The 15,870-nt window shown below is 45.6% G+C and overlaps 1 long non-coding RNA gene across 1 annotated transcript; it reads right to left on the bottom strand.

Moving 5' to 3' along the window:
- Positions 1–1,905: 1,905 nt before the first annotated feature.
- On the bottom strand, positions 1,906–6,127 carry LOC121137847. Its single transcript, XR_005875120.1, has 2 exons — positions 6,026–6,127; positions 1,906–2,075 (listed from the first exon to the last, which is right to left on the bottom strand). It is a non-coding gene; the product is annotated as an uncharacterized LOC121137847 (long non-coding RNA).
- Positions 6,128–15,870: the final 9,743 nt, after the last annotated feature.

Here is a 15,870-nt window from a genome sequence, read left to right as displayed (position 1 = left end):
TTATCTGTGGGCAAGATGCTAATATTATTACTACTATTAACTGTCAGCAAGATGAACTTTACGGTTTGAATGCTAAGTGTTCTTGTAGACTCACATGCTTGGACACTTGGGCCCTAGCTGGTGGCTCTGCTTCAGAAGGTTGGATAAGCTGTAGGAGGTAGAGTCTTGCTGGAGGAAGTGAAATCACTGGAGGTGGGCTTTAGATTTTTTGTTCTTATCCTACTTGCCCCTACTTCCTGTTCTCGCTCTCTCTGTTTTTAGGCTGCCTCATGCTCCTGTAGCCATGCCCTCCCCACCATGATGGATGAACTGCCTCCCTTCTTAGGCTCTACACTGTGATTCTGGAAGAATCCAGTGACTCCAGAATTTTCCGCAGTCCCCTAAGCGTGCACAGAGGTGAGGACAGGGTCAGCTTCTGACTCCAGTCTCTATTCTTGCCTGCTTGCACTGACTGACATCACCTCTCTGCTCTAGTTTGCCATGCTTTAGTGTTTGTTTTTTTTTTAGAACTGAGATATGATTCATGCTTTTAATATGTATAGTGTGCAGTTAGGTGTTAGTATGTTCAAGACTGTGCAACCAGCACCAATGTCTAAATCCCAAACACATTCACCTCTTGGGTCTGCAATTCGGTAGATACTGAAGGGCAGTTTCTTCTGTAAATTCCCAGGCATCTAGCTAAAGCAGTTCCTAGAATTGCATTAGTCTGACTCCACGCTGCTTGGGTGAGTCAGCACCCTGACTGAGTCCCAGCTGTGTTTTCTTGCTTTGGTTCACTGACATTGGAGACCCTGGGACCGGGGCTGTTCTAACTCCCCTGAATCAGCTTTTCATGACTGTGACTATTTCCTAAGGAAATTATGTAAATGAAGGAATGATTTACTTTGGATCTCTGGTTTAGTGCTTGGCCACTTGACCTGATTACTGTGGGCCTGTGTTGTGCCTCAACAAGAGCATCAGGGTGGAGAGGTCACAGAAGCATGGTGGCCCACCTCATAGCAGCCGGGAAACGGAGGGAGAGGTGGGTCAGGATAAGGTGTGTCTTGTGATGACAATCTCTTCTTAATGGGTAGTTCCACCAGGTGGGAGCCAACCCTAAAACACAAAGTGGATTAACTGAACCCCCTCTATGTGTGTGTTGGGGATGGAACCATGCATACCAGGAAAGTGCTGTACACGGGACATGCGCCCAGCTCCATGTGTGTTCTCTGACCCTTGTATCTAACTTTTCAGGAAGGCCTCGCATTCGGATCTTCTGGTTTCTTGCCTTCTCGCTGTGATTCTGATTTGCCTATCTTGTTTTTCATTGTGTTTGGGTTTCTCTACGCACTTTCAGCCGAGTAATATGAACAGCTGTTTGTGCAGCAGACAGGTGACAAGTGTTCCCAAATCTTATCCAGTTTGATCCTCCTAGCAGCCCGTGTGTTTGGGCAGTGGATATTTTCATACGTTCCCTCTTTTTTTTTAAAGGGTATTTTTAAAGATTTACTTATTATGTATACAGTGTTCTACCTGCATGTATTTCATTACAGATGGTTGTGAGCCACCATATGGTTGCTGGGAATTGAACTCAGGACCTCTGGAAGAGCAGTCAGTGCTCTTAACCGCTGAGCCATCTCTCCAGCCCTACATTCCCTCTTTTGAACCTGCTCCTGGGAGTCTCCCCATATAAGTCATTCTATCCCAGCCCTTTCAGGCGCTTGGGTACCAGATCAGTATCTCAATGATCCCACTCCACAGACACCCTAGACAGGCCGATGTATTTTCAAGGAAAAGACTCAGCCACAAAAGCTTGCAGCCGCCTGTCTCATGTGTTTATGAACAAATTATGCATTTGGATTCATCTGGTTACTTCTTTTGGAACATAAGGTCTTTGAGGGCAAAGACCATCTGGAAATTTGAGGATTAAGAGAACTTTATTTATTTATTTATTTATTTATTTTTGCTGGTCTCCTCACATGGTTTCTCTGTTGTCTTCAAGTAGTGGAATCTTCTCCATCCTTCTCTGGGGCTTCAGGACAAGCATGCTACATTTGGAGAATTTGAAGATCAGTGCAGAATTTTCTCTGGACTCTCTAATCAAAGATAAGCATGAAAAAAAATCCGTCAAGATCAGAAAGATGGTTTACCTTTTAAGAGCATTGACTGCTCTTCCAGAGACTTGAGTTCAATTCCCAGAACTCAAATGATGGTTCACAACCATATGTAACTTCAGTTCCAGGGTATCCAGTGCCCTTTTCTGGGCTCTGAGGACACAAGTCATGAAAGTGGTATGTATGTAGACACAGAATGCAGATAAAACACTCACACACATAGAATAAAAATAAATCTTTTAAAAAGTCATTTTGTCCACTACATTGCAAAGCTGGTAGAATGCTCATCTTTAGGAAGATCAATGATATATTTGGAATCCTTAAAAATCAACTGTGTGGCTATTATGTCATACACACACACACACACAGACAGACACACACACACACACACACACACGCTGCAGTGCTAGGGATCAAACTCATGACCTTGTGCATGTAGCTCCACCAATGGAGCTACATCCTCAAGCCCTATTAGATTAATCTGAAAATCAGTTTTGACACTTAGAACAGAAAAAGTACTGGCTAACAGGGGGCTACACACTAAAGTAACCCATGGCTGATGTCTGTGCACATGAGGAGACTGGTACTGCTATCCTGAATCTCCTTTCTGCTTGGATCAGCTGTTCGGTGATCAAGCATTCCTTCGACGTTCTATATGTTAAAAGGAAAAAGGTGCAACATTCCCATCTGTAACCATCATCTCCGTTTCGCTAAAAAGAGATGTAAACTATGAGCAGGCCCTAACTGCAGCTGACATATCTTTGCTTTTGCAGCTCTGCCCATAGAAAAGCCTGCTGCCCACTGATTCACCACGTATACATCTGCCTATACATATGCAGATGTATACATGTAATGAAACTTTAAATTTTTAAATGCTCAATTCATAGGAAGTTTCAAAGGAAGTAAAGGTGAATTCTCATGGATAATCAAGTTCCTGCAGCTATTATATCTATAAAAAGATTTATTTTATATTTACTTCTTTTTATTTGTGTGTGTGTGTGTGTGTGTGTGTGTGTGTGTGTGTGTGTGTGTGTGTGTGTTCAGTCGCCTGAGGAGGCCAGAAGAGGACATTGGATTTCCTGGAGTTGGAGTTACAGTTGGTTGTGAGCCCCTCAAAGTGGGTGCTGGGAGCCAAACTTGGATCGTCTGCAAGAGCAGCAAGCACTTCGCTGGTGATCCATCTCTCCGGCCTCAGGGAGTACCTCTTACATGTTTTTGCACTCTCTTAAAACAGGAATATGACATTAGTACAGGCGTGCCAAGTCCTCTATCATTTTATCACAAACAGACATGTGAAACCTCCCACAAACAGACGCTCCTGACCACTATTGCCACTGGAACACAGAACTCCACCATACATGAAGCTCCTTGATCTAAGAGCTTATACAACACCCCACTTCACCCAGCCTCCCTAGTTCCTGGCAACCACTAGTTTTCTCCTCCTCTACAATTTGGTTATTTTAGGAATGTTACTAAATAGAATCATATAATGTGTGTCTTTGGGAGATTTATGTTTTCAGTCAGCAAAAAGTCCTGGAGACCCATCCAAGATGTCTTCTGTGCCCTTAGTGCCTTCCTGGTCATTGATGTACCTCTGTAAGGGCATAGCGTAGCTCACATAGCATTCACCCACTGCAGGACATTTTGGTTGTTTCTAGTTCTTGGTGATTATAAGTAAAACTGTTCACAGCAGTTGTGTAAAGATTTTTTGAGAATGTGACTGCTTCCTTCACTAGTACAAATACCAAGAAGCAGTATCACTTGGTCATGTGGTAAGTGTATGTTTAGTTCCCACCCTCATCCCTTTATGAGGGATTGAAGAGGCAAATGAATGGATTAGACCTGGAATTGGAGTTAATGGGAAGGAAGAGCTAGGAACATTTTATAAAGCAGCCAGAAGATCGCAGAGTTGACATCTGGCCCCATCTATTATGGGAGAAAATGAAAACTTGACTCAACTCAGAGATCCTTGGGATAATAACAGTTGTATGGTTTAAGGTTTTAAAATAAAAGATAAGCCCAGAGGTGGTGGTACATGCCTTTAATCCTAGCACTTGGGAGGCAGAGGCAGGTGGATCTCTTTGAGGTTAAGGACAGCCTGGTCTACAGAGTGAGTTAGTTCTAGGATGCCAGAGCTACACAGATACCCTATCTCAAAACACAAAACAGAACAAAAAGACAAAATAAAATAAACTCATATTCTTTGTTGTCATGCTAGGGATGGAATCTAAGGCCTTACACATCTTAGGATGCTTCACTACTGAACTATATTCCAGCCCCCAAGGTTATTTTACTATAGGGCCTTTTCTTATCCCATCAGCTTTTTTCTTCTGTTGTTGATTGAACCCAGGGCCTTGCACATGCTATTCAAGTGTAAGTATGCTTCCACTGAGTTACATCTACAAATTTTTTCCTTCTCCTCCTTCCTCTTCCTCCTCTTTTTCCTCTTCCTCAAGACAGTAGCTCACTGTGTAACTCTTGCTGACCTGGAACTCTATATGTAGACCAGGCTGGCCTCAAACAAGTAGAGGTCTGCCTTCCTCTTCCTCCTAAGTGCTGGAATTAAAGCATGTGTCACTGCCCTATCTAGCCCACAGATTTCTTCTTAATATTGAACCAGGAAGCCGTAATCTCTCCCTCCCTCCCTCCCTTCCCCCCTTCCTCCCCCTGTCTTATTTTGACTGAGGCTAGCCTTAAATATGGCAATCCTTTTGCCTCAGCCTCTCAAGTTTTGATCACAGACATGAGCCACACCTGGCTGATGCAACGGTTTTAAAAGAACATGATGCTCTCAAGCTAAAATCAGCACTGTATTAAAAATTAAGGCATCAATGCCAAATACTCATTACTTCTAGAAATCCAAGTGGTTTAATGTTAGGAAACAAAATAGAAAGACACTTAATAAATTTCCTGATGAAAATGAACCGCTTAGTAGAATTTAGACTATTGTTTTATAATAGGATAAAAGTGAGTCAACGATTAGTATTAAGTACATGATTCAAGGCTGAAAAGTGTGGAAGGTTCATTCTCAGCTTTTGCGAGATAAAGAAAGATGTCATCATCAGTTTTCTGTAGGTGCAAGCCAATGTGATACTACAGGGAAAATGAAAGGAAAAATTGGAAGCAAGAAGTCAGGTTCAGTGGTGTTTGCCTAGAGTCTCAGCACTTAGGAGGCCAAGGCAGGAAGTTCAAGGTCACCTTGGACGACACAGTTATGCTATCTTAAAAGACAATTGAAAGGAGGAAGTGAAGCCCTAGCCTCTGAGGTTCAAGCCACCTTTCTCTGGTCTGCCCTGGGATGCTTTGGTTCAGACACGAAGCACACCTCACCCTGGAGCTACAGAGGCAGCTCAGCTCTAGTGGTGGGCAGGGCTTGCTGTCTTGCTTCCTGTTTCTGTCCTGTCTGCACACCAGCTGAGTCTCAGTGTTCCTCTCTTTGTCATCTGTCAATCACGAGGAGGATCTGCTACCAGCCTCTCCTCTAGGTGTCTAAAGACTAATAAGCTCAGCCTTTCCCTATGGATTGCCCTACCTAGGAATGATGTCTGCCTTTGGGATTCTGCTTAGATGATATCTTAGGGTTATTATGTTGCCTTTTTAGTTTTTTTTTTTGTTGTTTGTTTTTTGTTTTACGAGGCAGGGTTTCTCTGTATTGTTTTGGAGGCTGTCAGTCCAGCCCAGCCTCGAACTCACAGAGATCCACCTGCCTCTGCCTCCCGAGTGCTGGGATTAAAGGCGTGCGCCACCAACACCCGTCTGCCTTTTTAGTTTTTTAAACTTAGTTGACTTAGTTAGTGCCAGCTGTCAAGCGACATAGCCCAGAGGTATTTGAGGGAGTCTCCCCTGGGGGGATTGCCAGGTCAGATTGCCCCATGGTCATGTCTTCAAGGAACTGCCTTAATTGTTGGTTGATATGGAAGGGTCCAGCTCACCGTGAGTTTTGCTCTCTCTGGGTAGGGGATGTGGAGCTGTATAAGAAAACCAGACGAGGGTGAGCCAGATAGCTCCTCCATGATTTCTGCTTCAATTCCTGCTTGATTTTCTGCAGTGACTTCCCTCAGTGATGGACTCTGACCTTCCAGGGTGAACTGGAAATAAACCCGCCCTCCCTTAAACTGCTCTGGCCATGGTGTCTATCACAGCAATACTAGGACAATAGTTAACTAGAATACTAGTTAACAATTCCTTCACTAAGTCATTTCTGCTAAAGCAACCTATACAGTCTGTCTCTACACTGGTCCCTGGCACAGAATCACAAGAGCCTTCATTACTGTAGCTGGTTTGAACATATATACATAAAGATTAGCCTTCATACAATATTAGTAAAGAAATATGATTTGCTGGTTGCTAAGATTGCAATCCTGGATGTGGAAGTGTGTTGGGGGTGGGCAAAGGATAGAATTACCTGTTAATGGGGATAGTGAGGAGCTGTGTGGGGCCCCACACAGGTTTGCTCGCCTTATAAACACAGTCTGTTCCAAAGTTGAGGTCAGGAAATTATAAATACCCAGAGTCGAAGCTGTCAATGTTTTCACGAAGACAGGTTTTGGTGGGTTCTTGAGGAGCAGTGGACTCCCAGAAATACTGTCCACGTATCAAAAGGGTGGACACAGTGCCCGTCCTACCCATTGTCCTATAGCTCTTGTTTTATCAGGTCTCTCACATGCACTGACTCAGTGGCGTCTCTGAACCTCCGTCACACACAGATCCATGACTAAGCCAGAGGTGACTGTGTCCGGGAGGCCAGTGATCTTGGAGGCTGGGCATAAGGAGCCATGTTGAGTCAGTGACTTCTTGTGAGTAAATCTCCCTGCAGATAGATGGCCATGCCTGTCTCCTAGTGGCTCAGTGGCAGTGGAAAAATGGTACCAGAGACTTTCCACTGGCACTTTCAAGTGAGAAGATCGTTAAGTACAAAGATATGGGTTTAGGTTTGCTCTAGAAAGATGTGGAAAGCTTGTTTCCTAGGGATACAGGAGGAGGAACTGAGGAGATGGGGGGAGGTGAGAACTGGGAGACAGTTCAATTTTTCACATATAGATGTCAATGTTGCATACAAAGCAAGAGAACTTTTTGTTTGTTTTGTTTTGTTGAGACAGGATTTCTCTGTGTAGCTTTGAAACCTATCCTGGCACTTGCTTGGTAGACCAGGCTGGCCTCAAACTCACATAGGTCTGCCTCTTAAATGCTGGGATTAAAGGTGTGCACCACCACTGCCCTGCAAAGCAGTTTAACATTTCCCTACCACCGTTTCTCTGTGTTGCTAAACTTTCTTTCCAAACGTCACTTTAAAAAAAAAACCTTTTATTTATGATGATGATGTGTGTAGTATGTGTGTGTGAGGGAGGGCATGCATGTGCCACAGTGTGTGTGCATGTGTGTGCATGTGTGTGCGAGCCAGAGGACATCTTTTGAGTCAGTTCTCTCCCACCACTGTGGGTTTGGGGGATGGAACTCAGGCTTCCAGGTTTGCTTAGCAAGTACTTTTACCTGGTGAGCATCTCATGACCCTCCAAATGTCACTTTTTAGACTGGAGAGGTGGATTTGATGTCATCAGATGTACCCTCCCCCAGCCTTGAACTGAGGGAACCTGAGGGATAAGGTAGAGTGAGGAAATAATTCATCTTGGACAAACTCTTATTCTTTGGGTCTTTCTCTGTCCCTCCCTCTCTCCCTGCCTTTCCTTCCCTCCCTCCTGCTCTCCCTCTTTTCTTCTGGAAAATGATGTTGCTGGAAGTAGGTTCTCCCTGGGGATCTGTACAGTGATCATCTATCACCTTCACGAAGCACATCATAAGTCAGCCTCATTTGGACATGATTCTTTGTAAATCTTTATTTAATCCACCAACCCTCCTGTCTTAGGATCATTTGGCATAATGGGGACCATTCATCCTCATGATGGATGTGCGTGTGGTGGCTATAATTTCCTCCTTCATAAATGGAGAAACTGAGTCCAGAGGTGTAGGATGATTGACCACAGTTTTTTGTCTTATCAGGGTAGCCCTGGGGTTCATCCTCCCCGAGTTAGGGCTGATGGATAGCAGGGGCCAGAGCTTGTTGGAGTAGACAACAGTTGGCGGCTTTGGGCTGATTATGAAATATATTCATCATGTTGCTGTCACCTCCCTCTGTTCCTCTTTGGAGTCCAATTCACCATTTCTGTGTGGTATTTGTTCATGACATGATCATACACAGACCTTTGGAGCACACACACACACATATACATATGCACACATATATGCACAGGCAAATGCACACACACATGCACCACATGCACACGCACATGCACCACATGCACACGCACATGCACACGTACACGCACACACCCACCCACACCCATGCACGCACACAAGCACTCACATGTGCATATAGGCATGCAAGACAGTTTGGTCACACCTAAGTCACAGATAAAGCTGAAGGAAGCCTGTGAATGAATCTGTAGATAAAAACTCCAGTATCTGGGCAGGTAACACCCAATGACAACAGAGCTGTGTTGACTTACACTTTTCCTTATCGGGGGAATCAGGTATTTGTGTAAATCAGAAAAGGATTTGATGGATGCCAGCTCATTGGTGTCTCTAGCCAATAGACAGGTTTGGTTAAACAAAATATATATTCTTCTTATCTCCAGTGGCGACTATCGCTACAACTCCCCACTCCCCTCTCCTCCAAGCTCTCTAAAGACAAGGGCCTTATCTGGAGTTTGTAAGAGTTTCATGGCTTGCAGGCTCTGCTAAAATCACTCTGACAATGTGCAACCCAGGCCCAGCCCGAGTCATTGTGGCAGACAGATGAGCCCTGCTTATCTCTACTGTCTTGGCAATAAACGCCCTTTTTTGAAGATGCTTGTTTAGACTACCCCAGGGGAAGGCCAGGTACCAGCTCCCTCAGTGGGAGGGGGTCCTTAGGAGCTGAGGTTCTACAGATGTCTGCTGAGCTCTTCTGTTTGAGAGATGCAACACAGAAAACACAGACTCTCAGGGGTAACTGACTCCTAGTGACATGGGCTGCAAACACATGCAGAAAGGAAAATTCAGAAACAATCCCTCCAGACAGAGGACCTTAGGGAAAGCAGGAAGTCTTGGGCTGGGAATAAGACTGGGGACAGAAGGCAGGGAAAGGTGAGAGCCGTAGAAGGTGAGTGGGCCACTTAAAAAGCCACAAGGAACTAGGGGTTCATTGTTTTGCTTGTTGGAAAAGATGATGGCCTCCATAGAGATTTGCGGGTGGCAGTCATGTGGCAACTGGGGGACCCAGTGAGGTGCCGTCAGAATCTGAGCAAGGCTCTGCCCCTTATCTGCTGGAGGGGTTCACCTTGACTATATCTCTGCCTCACATGCTGCAGAACTGTTCTTCTAGAACAATGGCACAATGCCCCAAGCCTCAGGAGGTATTAGCCTCTCCTCTGCCCAGCAGGAAGTAAGGCTGGAGTTGGGGGATGAGAATTTGGCAGGAATAGGCTGTTTCTCTTCCTGTTAGGCCCCTTGGCTTTTAGGATCAAGCCAGTAGTTTGTCAAAATGAAGGTCCTGGGGGTAACCCCGGTCAGTGTACCATCTTGTGAGGGCTTGCCTGTTACCTTCACCTGTCCCTCGACCCCCAGAAGAGTGCCCACCTCACACAGCAACAGCTAGATGGATGGCGCAGATGCTTCACTGTCCCTGAGAGATCTGTCTGTCTGGCTTTGGCTTCTGGAGGTCTTTCCTCCAACAATTCAGCCACAGTTTCTCTTTGTCTCTTTGTGTGTTATTGGCTAATTATATATCTTCTCTGGAAATGTGGGTTCTAACCCTTTGGTCATTTTCAGTTGCATTATTTTGTATTTGTTGGTAAGCCACAGGAGGTTTTTTATTGATCCTTTGTGGATTTCACATCATGCATCCCCAACTCACTCATCTCCCCAACCCTCACTCCAGCCCTCTGTCCTTGCAACCTCCACCCAAAAACAAAATCTAAAAGTAAAACCGAGACAAAAAACAAAACAAATCTCAGTATGGAAGCTGTAGTGTGGCCCAGTGAGTCACAGAGTAAACCCTCTACTACCTACATCTTTATTTGTAGGTGTTCATTGCAATGAGTCATTGGTCTGGTTGGAGGCCTCTGGCTTTTGCTATAGCCTCAATACTAGGCCCTCACTGGGACTCCTCTTGGATATCTATTGTGTCGTGGAGATCCTATGGCTTTGTATCTGCAGGTCTGGTCCCTTTACATGCTCCGGCAGTTCATAGATGAGGTGGGTGTTGAGGTGAACTACCTTGCAGTCCAGGTTCTGGGCCTGGGTGGTAGCTGCATTGATCAGCCTGCCAGCTTTCCCCCATCATCACCAGGGCAAGCTCCCCAGCACTGCCCTGGCTAGCTCACCCAATGTAGCAGGCAGCAGGAGCAGGACAGTTTTCCTGATCTCATACCATTGGTCCAGCTTACCTACACTCATACCACCAGGGCCAGCTCTACCATTCTCATGATTCCAAGGTTGGCTCTCCTGCCTGTTGAAGGGTGGCAAGGGGCGAGGGTCGGGGAGGGGGTGCATTTTTCCCTTACCCTTGCCATCCCAGGGGATACAAGAGAGGGGGTGGGCATCTTTCTTGCTCTCATGCCCATACACTATGTCACCAGTGCCCACAACAACAGGGTCAGTTCTAGTATGCTGCCCAAGCAAAGTGCTGTGCCCGCTTCTTGTGTGACCCTGGGGCCAGCTCTCTTACCTGCCACAGGGGGCAAAGGGCAAGATAGGACACGTTTTCCTCCCCAGTGCCACCACATGGAGGACAAAGGGGGTTGTGGGGCCCTCTAGCTACAGGAGTTCTTTATGTATCATTGATATTAACTCCTTCTTGGACAAATTGTGTGCAGATATTTCCTCCCATTCTACCACACGCATTTTCACTCATAAGTTAATTGTGAACTACCACATAATTCATCTATTTTTTTCTTTGGTTGCTGTGATTTTTGGGTTAATTGTTCTTAAGTTTTTAATATAGGCAATCCGGGATTAGAACATTAATCCAGGTTGAAGGTATAAATATTCATTCCCTCTGGATGACCAGGTGCTGTCAACCTTGATAGGAGGGTCCTCTTCCAGAAGCCATGGGTCACCTTAGGCTTGTCTCAATTAGCTCCTATAATTTAAATCAATCAATTTATCTTAACCTACACTCTGCCACATAGCATTACCTCTCTTTCATCCTGCACCTCCTATTTCCTCTCCTCCTGGATGGCGGCTCCATCCTTCTTCCCAGAGACCTCTTTGTATTAAACCAAATTTGTTTACAGTGTGAACAAATATTCTGCAACAGGAGAGGGAGAGTGAGGGCGGGGAGAGAAGTGGACTGCATCTACTTGTCCCCAACCATATCCTAGGAGTAGACCTTTCGGGTAACATTTAGGTTAGAATTCACCTTTTCTCTTCAGGGCCCGTTCTATTTTGGGGCTCTCAGTCTGTTCTGTCAAGCACCCATCTTTTACTTCATGCCAGTCTTTAATTCACGTCATTATTATTATGAGAATGTCTGTTTTAACTAGGAACGAATCCACCCTCCTACCAACATTTAGAAAATCCAAGGAAATTGGAACCCTGCCACAGCTCTGCATCTAGGTGTGGGCCATGCCATGTCCTGCTGGGATCCTCTCTAACTTAGTGAGAGGAGGTTGAAGACAGACAGACAGAGCTCTGTGAATGTCCTGTGTTTAGGTATGTGTTTTCAGGGATGATATCCTGTGTTTCATATCTTCACTCCCTTTCCTTTTTCCTCTCCTCTCCATCACTCCTTCCTCCATTAGAGACAGCATACTCTCTCCTTTCTTAAGACCCACAATTCTCTCTTACTTAATTCACATTCCCCCTAAGAGAGCAAGAGAACAAGAACATTCTATGACTGGTGAGAAGTGTATTCACACAATATGAGACATTACATCAAGGCCACAGGAACTGATTCTGGGTGGCACAGCTAGGCTCCCCATGCCTTCTTCTCTTGGCAATGTGAAAGAATTTACTGTTTTGAGGTTTGGAAGAGGAGAGGAAGGGTCCAGGTGCCTTGTTAGGATATCAGACTTGGTGACCAGCACTCTTACTGGCTGACCCTCTTTCCATTTTAATGGACCAGAAGGAGAAGCTGAAGGCCAAAGTGGCTCCTGAAATGTGGAGGAGAGAAGCTGAAATAGGGGACCCCACAGTGAGATAGGAGTAGTGTTATTCTGACCTATGTGGAGCAGGTGAGGTGTCAGCGGACTGTGCGGGCAGCTGTTCAGTCCCGTGAAGGGATAATTGGGAAGATGTGTGTGTGTGTGTGAGTGTGTGTGTGTGTGTGTGTATGTATGTATGTATATTTGTTTGTTTGTTTGTTTGGGCTTATGGTCCTGGAGTTGTAAGGTGAAGGTTGCCTCTGGCAATGACCTTTTTAGTAGCAATATCACATGGCAAAGACAGGGAGCCTGCATCTTTTTCTGTTCCTATTCTTTTTTTTTTTTTTTTTTTTGGTTTTTCGAGACAAGGTTTCTCTGTGGCTTTGGAGGCTGTCCTGGAACTCACTCTGTAGACCAGGCTGGCCTCGAACTCACAGAGATCCATCTGTCTCTGCCTCCCGAGTGCTGGGATTAAAGGCGTGCGCCACCAACGCCCAGCTTCTGTTCCTATTCTTAACACTGCCAGCAGGGTTCAATTGTGGGGTATTCTACCTGATGGCCTCCTTTAATGATTATTTTCCAGAAATCTCACTTCTGAGCACCACAATCAGATTAAGGTCCACTTTCTCAAGACTGCTGACAGAGATGGCTTTGAGGAATGAACTCCCGAGAAACTTCTTTGGGACAACCATCTTCAGACAATGGTCGGAGGCCACAGGTCTGGAAGGCTTTGGGAGACTGGAGAACAGACTGACCAATCGTATTCCCCGAAAGTCAGGCTGTGGAAAGATAGTAAGTGGCCCACAAGAAAGGCACTCAACAAAGGGCATGGGGTGTGGGGAGGGAACTGGGGCATCTCTGGACAGTTTCAAGAGTCAAAGTGGCCGGGAGTCAGGTGGAGATGGGATGAGGTGGGACTACAGACTCTGGGGGTGACTTCTAGCAGGAAGCTCTTGAGGACTGGGCCTGCGCAGCACCTTGCATGTCCCACAGGGCATCTTGGGTGCCTCTTGGTATGTAGGTGAAAGGTGACCTTTTCACTTCAGAACTAGGTAAGAAGGACCTCTCCCAACATCTACTTTGAAAAGGGAGCGCCAAAGGCTGGTAGGCGATCCTCCTCTCTCTAATTCTATCTTTTTATGGAGCCCTAAACAGGGACAGAAGGGAATTAATAAAAAAGGTGGAGCCAAGACAAACAGCAGAGTCCTTGCCCATGTGGCACCCACAGTCTAAAGGTGTGAGTGTTGCAATCCATGGTTGCTCTCAGGCGGGTGGGGTGGAGCTACCTCAGCAGGCACCCTGAAGTGGCAAGGGCACAGAAGGGGTTGGCAGGCTCTACTCTCAGGAATGATGGAGAGATATGGGGGGGCTCTCTTGGACACTGCAGGGAGGGGGGCTGATGATGGGAAACCTGAACAAAGCAGAGCTGGGGGGCACCAGAGCTGGCATCCCTTGTGCAACAGGAGGAGAGGAGGGCACGTTCATTGTTACATGGATGAGGGGGTTAGGAAGTTCTGTAAGGACAAAGGCGGTCAGTGGCCAGCCCTTGTGCTGCAGCTGCCAAGAGCATCCAAGAGATGACTGTAGGGTCAGGAGCCCAAAGGGGACCACCCTGGCAGGTAGGGATGGCTTCCTGTGTGGAGGCAAGGACCCCAGAGAAGTTAATGCAAAGTAAAGTAGGTCTTGGAGAACCTTAGCAAGGCCTGGACAGGTGGAATGAGACTAGGCTTCTCATGTGACAAGTTCTGGGGGAAAGCCTTCTGTGGGAGAGGCAGGAGGGCTGTTCTGAAGTGGGGAGGGGAGAATGAACTTATGTTGCTTACCTAGGGAAGGCTACCAGCACCAGGTCACTTCACGGAGAAAACTCACCAGACCACCATACTTTGGTACAGAAGCTTCTAAAACAGAGAAATTCAAACCTGAAGGCATCATATCAAGTGAGATAAGACACCCGCAATAAGATAAACGAAGCCACTGTGGTGGCACACATTTGTAATCTCAGAACTCAGGAGCCTGAGCATAGTGATTCGATTGGGAATAGCTGCCATAGACTCATATATTTGAATACTTCAGCTCCAGGTGGTGAAACTGTTTGGGAAGGATTAGGAAGGGTGGCCTTGTTGGAGGATGTATTATTAATTGGGGTTTTCTAGAGTCATAGAACTTATGGAATGAATCTCTCTCTGTCTCTCTGTCTTTGGTTCTCTCTCTCTATAGATATATGCATACATATATATGACATTTATTGGGATGATGGACAGACTGCAGTTCAACTAACCCAACAATGGCTCTCTATGAATGGAAAGCCCAAGAATCTAGTAATTTCTCAGTCCCATGGAGCTGGGTGTCTCAGTCGGTCTTCCGTATATCCTGGAATCCCGAAGAGGTAGGCTCCAGTGCCAATGAAGGAATGGGTGTACTTACTAGCAAGGCAAGGGAAAGCAGGCAAAGAAGGAAGACTCTTTTCTTCCGTTGTCTTTAAATAGTTTTCCAGCAGAAGGTAGAGACCAGATTAAAGGTTCATCAAAACCTGTGCTTTCGAGCCTCAAGATCCGAATCACAGGCGTGCCCTCCATGTCTGTATTGTAGCTCATTTCAGATATAGTCAAGTTGACAACCAAGAACAGCCATCCCAGAGATGTAAGCTTTCAACTACTGCTCCAGTGCCACGGCTGCCTGTCTACTTCCAAGATGGTCATGGACTTTAACCGTCTGAAACTGCAAGCCCCAAAGCAACTCTGTCTTCTATAAGTTGCCTTGGTCATGGTGTCTTATCACAGCATCAGAAAGTAACTAAGATGCTGGGAGAGAAAGATTTGCAGCTTGAGGCCAGTCTGTGCTGTACAGTAAGACATTTTCTTATAGAGATGGGGAGAGAGGGAGGAAGAGAGGGAGTTAGAGATCTCTAGAGTCAACGAACTCATAGAAACCAAAGTAGAATGGTGGGTTCCCAAACTGGGGGGGGTGGACAGTTGATATATTTTTAAAAGATTTATTTATTTATTACACATACAAATTCTGCCTCCATGCAGTTCCTGCATGCCAGAAGAGGGCACCAAATCTCATTATAGATGGTTGTGAGCCATCATGTGGATGCTGGGAATTGAACTCAGGACCTCTAGAAGAGCTATCAGTTCTCTTAACCTCTGAGCCATCCCTCCAGGCCCAGACAGTTGATATTTTTTTTAACATTTTCTAATTAAAACATTGTATCTTGCCGGGCGTTGGTGGCGCACACCTTTAATCCCAGCACTCGGGAGGCAGAGGCAGGCAGATCTTTGTGAGTTCGAGACCAGCCTGGTCTATAAGAGCTAGTTCCAGGACAGCCTCCAAAACCACAGAGAAACCCTGTCTCGAAAAAAAATATTGTATCTTTTAGCCCTCCTCCCTCCAACCATTCCCATGCCCTTTCAAGTTCGTGGCCCCTTCTTTAATTATTACTGTTACACATGCACATAAGTAAATATATAGATACAAACTGCTGAGTCTGTTTCATGTTGCTATATATATATATATATATATATATATATATATATATATATATGGTTTTAGAACTGATCACTTAGTATTTGATAGCCGGTTAGGGGCTCATTCCTGGGGAATACTACTGCTCCCTCTCTCAGCAGTGATTAATTCATTGCCTCATCAGGGGTGAG

This window comes from Mesocricetus auratus, unplaced genomic scaffold, assembly GCF_017639785.1.
Source record: "Mesocricetus auratus isolate SY011 unplaced genomic scaffold, BCM_Maur_2.0 Super-Scaffold_100707, whole genome shotgun sequence".
NCBI classification, from domain to species: domain Eukaryota; kingdom Metazoa; phylum Chordata; class Mammalia; order Rodentia; family Cricetidae; genus Mesocricetus; species Mesocricetus auratus.
The sequence above is the reverse complement of the archived record's forward strand: the minus strand, read 5'-3'. Positions and strand labels throughout refer to the sequence as shown.